This window comes from Nicotiana tabacum, chromosome 3 (assembly GCF_000715075.1).
Source record: "Nicotiana tabacum cultivar K326 chromosome 3, ASM71507v2, whole genome shotgun sequence".
NCBI classification, from domain to species: domain Eukaryota; kingdom Viridiplantae; phylum Streptophyta; class Magnoliopsida; order Solanales; family Solanaceae; genus Nicotiana; species Nicotiana tabacum.
This window is the reverse complement of record NC_134082.1, coordinates 186,029,817-186,038,553: the sequence shown is the minus strand read 5'-3', so window position 1 is coordinate 186,038,553 and position 8,737 is coordinate 186,029,817.

Sequence of the window (8,737 nt, the reverse complement as noted above, 5' to 3'; positions counted from 1 at the left end):
CTTAATTATTTACATGCTGAAAACGTAACTTATTAGTTATTAGTTTACGGCTAATGCGATGAGTTTGTACGAAGAAAAACGGCTTTCATTTTTATATTCTATTATTTACTAATGCTAGAACATGAGAGGGATACACAATAATATCAAAGCAGATTAACTATTCTTCAAATAATTTAAACTAGCATTATTAGATGAAGAAATCATACATATGCAACTTCATTACTCATTAATTAATCGACTACATTTTATACAAAGAAAGGAAATTTAATATTCAAACACAGATCCAAACAAAAGAATTCAACAGGAACAGGAGCCTGATTAATATTTCATTTTTCGGTTCAAGCCAAGAGTGTACAAATGTGTACCTGGAAACAGCAGTACAGGAACAAAAGAAGTAGGAGTCAGCAATAGTAATAACGCGGCAACAGCAGGTTCAGCAACACCGCAAAACCAGTAACAACCAGTAGAATGACCCAGTAACAGATTGAAAACTCAGCAGTGCAAAAGTACAATCACAGTCAAAGCAGAAGAGAGAAAAGATACGAGATGCAGTAGTTTCTGACTTTTGAATAACACTCGAAGAAAAGCAAACATAATTGTTCGAGTGAAAGTTCAAATTGTCTTTCTCTTTTACTATCACAAACTCTCTTAAGTATAAAAGTATGTCAACTCTCAAGTGTAAAAAAAATCTCTCAATAATCTCCACCCTTTTTCTCTCAATGTTCAAGTTCTAGTCCCTTTTTAATGTCAAGAATGACTCTATATATAGCAAGACAAGTCTTCCATTCCCAATCCCAAAATTATTCCCCCAATGGCATGCTTTGGCCCACTATTAAATGTCTTCTTTATTTTAAATTTTGTCCCCCATGCCTACATTAAATAACTAACACATTCCCAACCCATTACAATTTGTCCCCCATGCCTATATTAAAAAAGTACAAGATTCCTCCCCATTATAATTTGTCCCCCATGCCTATATTAAAAAAGTACAAGATTCCTCCCCATTATGTTTTGTCTTGTCCCCCATTATATTAAACAAATACCTCAAAAACCCCACCCCATTATATTTGTCCCCCATGCTTAACATAAAGAATCAAAATAATGTTCAATTACCAAACTACCCCTCCGACCTTATTGCAATTACAAATCTACCCCCGAATGCAATGCAATTTACCAAATTACCCCTCTGCTCTAAACAATCAATTAATCATAACTCAACCAAAATATAGTCAAGATGACCAATTTCTCAACAATCTTCAACAACAATTATATGAACACGATGAACAACACAACTCAAAATTAATGGAATGAATTAACCATATCGGGAACCAATCCTGGTTAATTTAGACCATGAATGTATGAGCAAGAACACAACAATACAAACAACAATATGCATGATTCAAATTAAATCAAGCGAATCACAAACAAACATAAACTCACATTAAATCACTGAATTTACACATGAACTTCAAACAAAGATGAACATGGATTAAATCTAATTTTAGCAACAAACATGACGGATTCTAACGATTCAAACAACATTAATATTTTCTGGAAAAATACATAACACATGAAACAAATTGAAGAAATAATTAATTAAATTTCAATTTGAATCTAACAAACATTAAACCAACAAATATTCACTTAAACAACAATACAATCATGAAATAAACATGAAAAATAACTAATTAATCCTTCATTTGAAATCTGAAAAATTAATTTAACAAACAACACATGAACATGAACTAAACAAAAAATCAAATATCTAAACATAGACATGAACAAAACAAACATTTGCCGATTTTAGATTCGAAAATATCAAAACAAAATACGGACGAAATAAAATTCAAAATCTACCAACCGGATTGAAATGACGAACAACGAACAACTAACGACGAACTCGAACAATGATCGACGACCTCGTCCAAAAACCCATCCATGTGCGCGAGGCAGAAGTGAAGAAGACGAAGTGAGGCAGCAACTGTTTGGACGCCATGGATGTGAGAGAGCAGAAGCAACGACGGACAGCTATGGACAGCCATGGACAACCATGAACAACCATGGATTCCATGGACGTGAAGAGCAGAAGCTGTATCCTGGAGGGAAACAGAAGCAGCAGCACTGCTTGGAGTAGCCATGGACGCACGTCGCAGCTGGACACGGGCAACAGCTTGACACAATGGCGTCGACTTGCCGGCGAAGAAGATGAGGGCAGTAGCAGCAGCTCGATGGGTTTGTTCGGCTTAAGGACGTCGAAGGAGAAGGACGCAGCAACAGCTGCTCGAGTTCGGACGAGGGGGGGTGACGACGAAGACGCAGACAAAGCCATGGGAGGCAGCCATGAACGGGGTTAAAGGTTTTTTTTTCAGTTTTTCAAGAGGAAGGAAGAAGGTGATGAGATGGAGGGAGCTGGAAGTGGGTTGTTGTCGACGGGGGGTGCGACGACGATGGGAAGGTGTGCTCGTGTGAATGTGTTGACGCAGCTGTGTGTGTGTGCGTCGATGAGGAGCTTGGAGGTGGAGGGTGATGAGGCTTGGTGAGGGCAGCCATGGATGCTTGGTTGGAGCTTTGGAGGAGTTTTGAGTTTGGGAAGAAGAAAGCCAAAAAGGGTGGGGGCGGATAGTTTTTAGGTTTTTTTAGGGTTTTTTGGTTTGTCTTTTGACAAAATGAAGAGTGGGTCTTGGGTCAATGGGTTAATGGGGCGGACCGGGTCGACCCAGTCTGTAGTGGACTGGGTCGTGGACAATTGTTTGGGCCTGGGGTTGAAAATTGAAGAAGTGGCCCAATCCGATTTTTATTTGTATTTTTGTTATCTTTTCTTCTTTTATTTTCTAAAACTAAATTATAAGAATACTTAAATTATTATTAAGAACTAAATTAAGTTATAAAAGCGCAAATTAACTACCAATAACAATTAACGCACAATTAAGTAATAATTAAGCATAAAATTGTTCATTTGGACATTAAATGCTAAAAATGCAAAAGATGCATATTTTTTGTAAATTTTTTAATTTTGATAAAACTAATTTAATTACTAAAAATTATAGAATTAAATCTTACATGCAAATGCGACATATTTGTGTATTTTTTATTAATTTAGCAAATAAACAAACACAGACAAATACAAATAATAATCCAAAAATGTCACAAAAATACTCAAAATTGCACACCAAGGAAAATCATTTTATTTTGCATTTTTTTGGGAGTATTTCTCATATAGGGCAAAAATCACGTGCTTACAGCTGCCCCTCTTTGCCCGGAGACACGAAGGGTTTTCGTGCAAAGATAAAGCGAGCGATTTTTGCCTTCCGAGTACTCCGTGTGAAGCATATTTTATTTTGAAAACGATTTAACCGAACCTTTGCTTCAAAGGTTTCCTACATATCCCTGGCTAAAGGGGAATCAGGTTAATGTAGTTCGGGAAGTTTTGGTAGCTGGGACTACCGTGGGACTGCAATGTTACTGTTGTTGCATGCTGTTATCACTGCTTACCGATCTCCTTATTACACTGTGCTTAAAAATAAAACAAGAAGCTAGGCTAGATTGAAATTTGTTCCTGTTGCCTTGCTTTCTTATCGGCTTGTGTTTCATCCGGTGCTTTTCTTCCTTGAATTTTGGAATGATACTGGCCATTTGCTTTTCTGAATACCAGTTTTCATCATTTTGCTCGGTCCGCTGGGGACATGGCTTTCTTCATTAAGCTTTTTGGCGGATCCTCTGGTGGGTACGACTTTCTTCATCAGACTTGTTATGTTGGGCATGATTTAATGTTCACCAGCTGCTTCTTTCAAGACGCCTCTTTTCTTCCTTTTGACTCAGGCGCCTGAATTTGTGCTGGGATCTCTTGTTGCAACCTTCTGTTTCCCGGTGCTGGGGATTTTATTGTTTCCTGCTGGGGATTCTTGTTGTAACCCTCTATTTTATTGTCTTCTGACTTGATCTTGAAATGTATGTCTCTGTTGTATGGGTGGGCTCCCAACTTCAACACTTGAAAATTAAAGACTGAAATGTATGCCTCTGTTATCTGGGCGGGCTCCCAACTTCAACGCTTGAAACATAAAGACTGAATGTATGCCTCTGTTATTATGGGCGGGCTCCCAACTTCAATGCTTGAAAGTAAAGACTGAATGTATGCCTCTGTTATCTGGGCGGGCTCCCAACTTCAATGCTTGAAAATAAAGACTGGAATGTATGCCTCTGTTATCTGGGCGGGCTCCCAACTTCAATACTTGAAAATTAAAGACTGAATGTATGCCTCTGTTATCTGGGCGGGCTCCCAACTTCAACTCTGGAAATATAAAGACTGAATGTATGCCTCTGTTATCTGGGCGGGCTCCCAATTTCAACACTTGAAAGTAAAGACTGAAATATATGCCTCTGTTATATGGGCGAGCTCCCAACTTCAATACTAACTTAGGAGGAAATGCCTCTCCTATGGGTAAAACTAAACTTAGGAGGAAATGCATCTCCTATGGGTAAAACTAAACTTAGGAGGAAATGCATCTCCTACGGGTAACACTAAACCAAACTTAGGAGGAAATGCATCTCCTATGGGTAAAAATAAACTTTAAGGAAGTGCGTCTCCTATTGGGTACAATAAACTTAGGAAGTGCGTCTCCTGTGGGTACAATAAACTTAGGAAGTGCGTCTCCTATGGGTAAAACTTACTTAGGAAGTGCGTCTCCTATTGGTGAAACTATTCTTAGGAAGTGCGTCTCCTACTGGTGAAATAACTTATCTTAGGATGTGCGTCTCCTTAGGAAGTGCGTCTCCTATTGGTGAAATTATTCTTAGGAAGTGCGTCTCCTTAGGAAGTGCGTCTCCTATTGGTGAAACTTCTTAGGAAGTGCGTCTCCTATTGGTACAATGGATCTAGGAAGTGCGTCTCTTATGGGTAAAACTTAACTTAGGAAGTGCGTCTCCTATCGGTGAAACTTAACTTAGGAAGTGCGTCTCCTATTGGTGAAACTTTTTAGGAAGTGCGTCTCCTATTGGTGAAACTAAACTTAGGAAGTGCGTCTCCTATTGGTACAATGGATCTAGGGAGTGCGTCTCCTATTGGTAAAACTTAACTTAGGAAGTGCGTCTCCTATCGGTGAAACTTACTTAGGATGTGCGTCTCCTATTGGTGAAACTTTTTAGGAAGTGCGTCTCCTATTGGGTGAAATAAACTTAGGATGTGCGTCTCCTATTGGTGAAACTTTTTAGGAAGTGCGTCTCCTATGGTAAAAACTGAACTTAGGAAGTGCGTCTCCTATGGGTAGAACTGAACTTAGGAAGTGCGTCTCCTATCGGTAGAACTGAAACAAACTTAGGAGGAAATGCATCTCCTATGGGTGAAACTAAAACCAACTTAGGAGGAAATGCATCTCCTATGGGTGAAACTAAAACCAACTTAGGAGGAAATGCATCTCCTATGGGTGAAACTAAAACAAACTTAGGAGGAAATGCATCTCCTATGAGTGCAACTAAAACAAACTTAGGAGGAAATGCATCTCCTATGGATGAAACTAAAACAAACTTAGGAGGAAATGCATCTCCTATGGGTAAAGACGTGGAATGTATTCCCTTGTTATACAGGTGGGCGCCTAATGGTAAAGACACAAAATGTATTCCCTTGTTATATAGGTGGGCGCCTAAAATATGAAATGCACAGACAAAAGTATTCCTCTCGTTATTCAGGTGGGCGCCTGTCAAGAAATTTAAAGACTGAAATGTATTCCTCTCATTATACAGGTGGGCGCCTGGTAAGAAATTTAAAGACTGAAAGTATCCCTCTCGTTATACAGGTGGGCGCCTGGCATGGACAACAACTTTAAATAGAATCCTATTCGAGGGCGGATGAACCCAAAATATCCTATTCGAGGGCGGATGAACCCAAAATATCCTATTCGAGGGCGGATGAACCCAAAATATCCTGTTCGAGGGCGGACGAACCCAAAATATCCTGTTCGAGGGCGGACGAACCCAAAATATCCTGTTCGAGGGCGGACGAACCCAAAATATCCTGTTCGAGGGCGGACGAACCCAAAATATCCTATTCGAGGGCGGACGAACCCAAAATATCCTATTCGAGGGCGGACGAACCCAAAATATCCTATTCGAGGGCGGATGAACCCAAAATATCCTTAAGGCTTGAAAATGTCTTACCTCAACACTTGCTGGGGATTATTTACTTACCTGCTGGGGGATAAAATGTTATCAGCTGGGGGTACCTGACTTCCAGAAAATTTTTCTAAATGGAAGGAAAATTTTCTGCCCCAGTTTGATAATATCCCTTGTGGCATGCAGTTCTGGCATCAATGCCATTTCCGTTACCTGCTTCAAATCAAACAAAATTTTGTTAGTTTAAAACACGATGGTTGGTTGTGATCCTCCTACTGGGATGACTTTCCCTTTCTCTCTTCCTTGCTCTGTGCTCCACAACTTGTTGGGGATGATATTATGTGCTGGGGATAATCCCTTCCTACTGGGGATATCCCTCTTCTTTCGTGGCATAGCTCGGAAACTGGCATTTCCCCGACCTTTTAGTCTAGCATGAATTTCCCCAAATCATGCACACTGCTTTCCTTGCTTTGTTCATGGGCCTTGGCCTTGAGGTTTATAACTTTTGGTAAAGGCGATGGTATCCCTCTTGACACTTGTCAATCTTTTTGTCAACTCCCTTTTGGGGATATCTTTTTGACACTGGCCTCGCACTTGTTCCTTGACGACTATACCATTTGGGTGCACTAGTCAGATCTCATCTGGCATAATTGGAAAGCTGATGTCATATTTTGAAGTCAATTCACACTTGTTCTGACCAGACAGACTCTATTGGGGATTTTTCTATAAAAGGAAAAAGATAAAAAAGGAACAGAATAAAAAGACCAAGGGAAAGACGACTCTTTAACAAAAGAAACTATAAATAAAACCTATCAAATGCAGATACCGACTCTAATGGCCATGACATGCGCATGTGGCCTATCCTTTACCGTCAATCATCTTTCAAGATCTTCAATTGGCGATTCCCCATCGGATTCTTAATCTTATTCGACTTGTAGTGCCCGAAGGGTTTTCGCTATCAAGTCTCTCTCATTTTTTGTTCCTCTCTCAGCTTTCATCGCCTTATGGTGCCTGTGAAGGTTTTCACCAATAAGACTCTCTCGTTTTATATCTCTCTCCAGCTGGGGATTTTGGTGTGTTTCTGGTATGACTCTTTCTGTTGGAGATTAGAGTCCTTTCTGCTGTGGAACAGAATGTTATGTTCGCCGGTAAGACTCTTCATTTGTCTGACTTGGCATCTTTTGAAGACTGATCAGAAGGTCTTTCTTTGGACCGTAATGTGGGTTTTGGATAGGGCTAGAAAGAAAGGGTATTAAAGGCTCAAAAGTGCATCGATTCTGGGTTATTAATTACAACTTTCGGAACCAGATTTATTTACAACGAACGCAACCTCTGCCCCAGTTTCTTGCTTGGGGATATCTTAATTGAATTTTTTTTTTCAAAACTATGACCGAGCCGTGAAGCGCCTACGTATCCTCTTTGAGGAATCAGGTCAAACGTAGTTCCCAATTCCTCTTTTTCATTTGACTTTCCTTTTTTTTTTGTTACCATTTTCTTTTCTTTTTTTTTCGTTTTGTTGTTTTCTTTTCTTTCTCTTTTTTTTCTTTTGTTTACCTGCCGCGCTTGCGTATTCTATTCGTTGCTACTAATTCCGAACGAGGGGTATGAAAGGAAAATAAATAAGGCTCAAAAGGGGTTAACGAAGGATAAAGTGTTTGGGTAGCAGAACAAAATGCCTTCGTCATTCCAGTCTTCAAAACATGCCAAGTGCAAACAACACAATTAAACAATAGATTTATAGTCTCTTCCGATGGTGCTGGACTTGACAATTATATTCAACATATGTTTGTTCATTTGTCACTTCTAAAGCACAGTTGGGCGACACTCTCATTCTCATTATTATGAACGACCCTCATGCCAATTTAGGCGAATCTTTCTTTAACGGTTTTCTTTGTGTTTAACTTGCCCCAGTTCCACATGACTCGGGCTCCAAATAATCTCAAACCGTTCTTATTTCCTTTAAATGCTTTGATCACCTTCCCAGGGTTTTATGATTAACTTTTAAGACTAGGCCCAAACTGGGTGCGCATGTCATGTCCCTAGAATCGGCATTGAACAAAAATGATAAAAGGACTAAACAAAAAGATGACTGGAAATAATAAAAGACCGGATTTTGTATTAGACTACCGGTGAAATGGTTTAAATAGCAAAACAAACAAAACAATCCAGAACAAAATCCTAAAACAAACTGGACAAGACAACATCCGACTTATAACCCTAATAATCCGAACAACAGAAATGACAACAAAATGAGCCACCACAAGCTTCTCTCTTGCTGACCAAGGAACAAAACGTCCTCCCACTTTATCAAAATTGGCATTTTAGCCACTGAGCTTTGCATCAATACTGCCGAGACCATTACCAGCTTCAATCTCATCAACCTCCGTCGGCAAGTTCTCGAGGGGGTTCGAGTGCTCCATGTCACTGTTATTAATCACAACCCGCCCTTCTCGGATCATTTTCTCTACTTCCCTTCTCCAACTATGACAACTCTCAATGTTGTGCCCTATGACATTGGAGTGGTAGGCGCATCGCGCTGCCGGATCAAAGCTCCTTGCAAGTGGATTTAGAGTACATGCGGGGAGTGGCTCAATCGAGCCAGCATGCCTTAGCCTTTCAAACAGACTGGCAT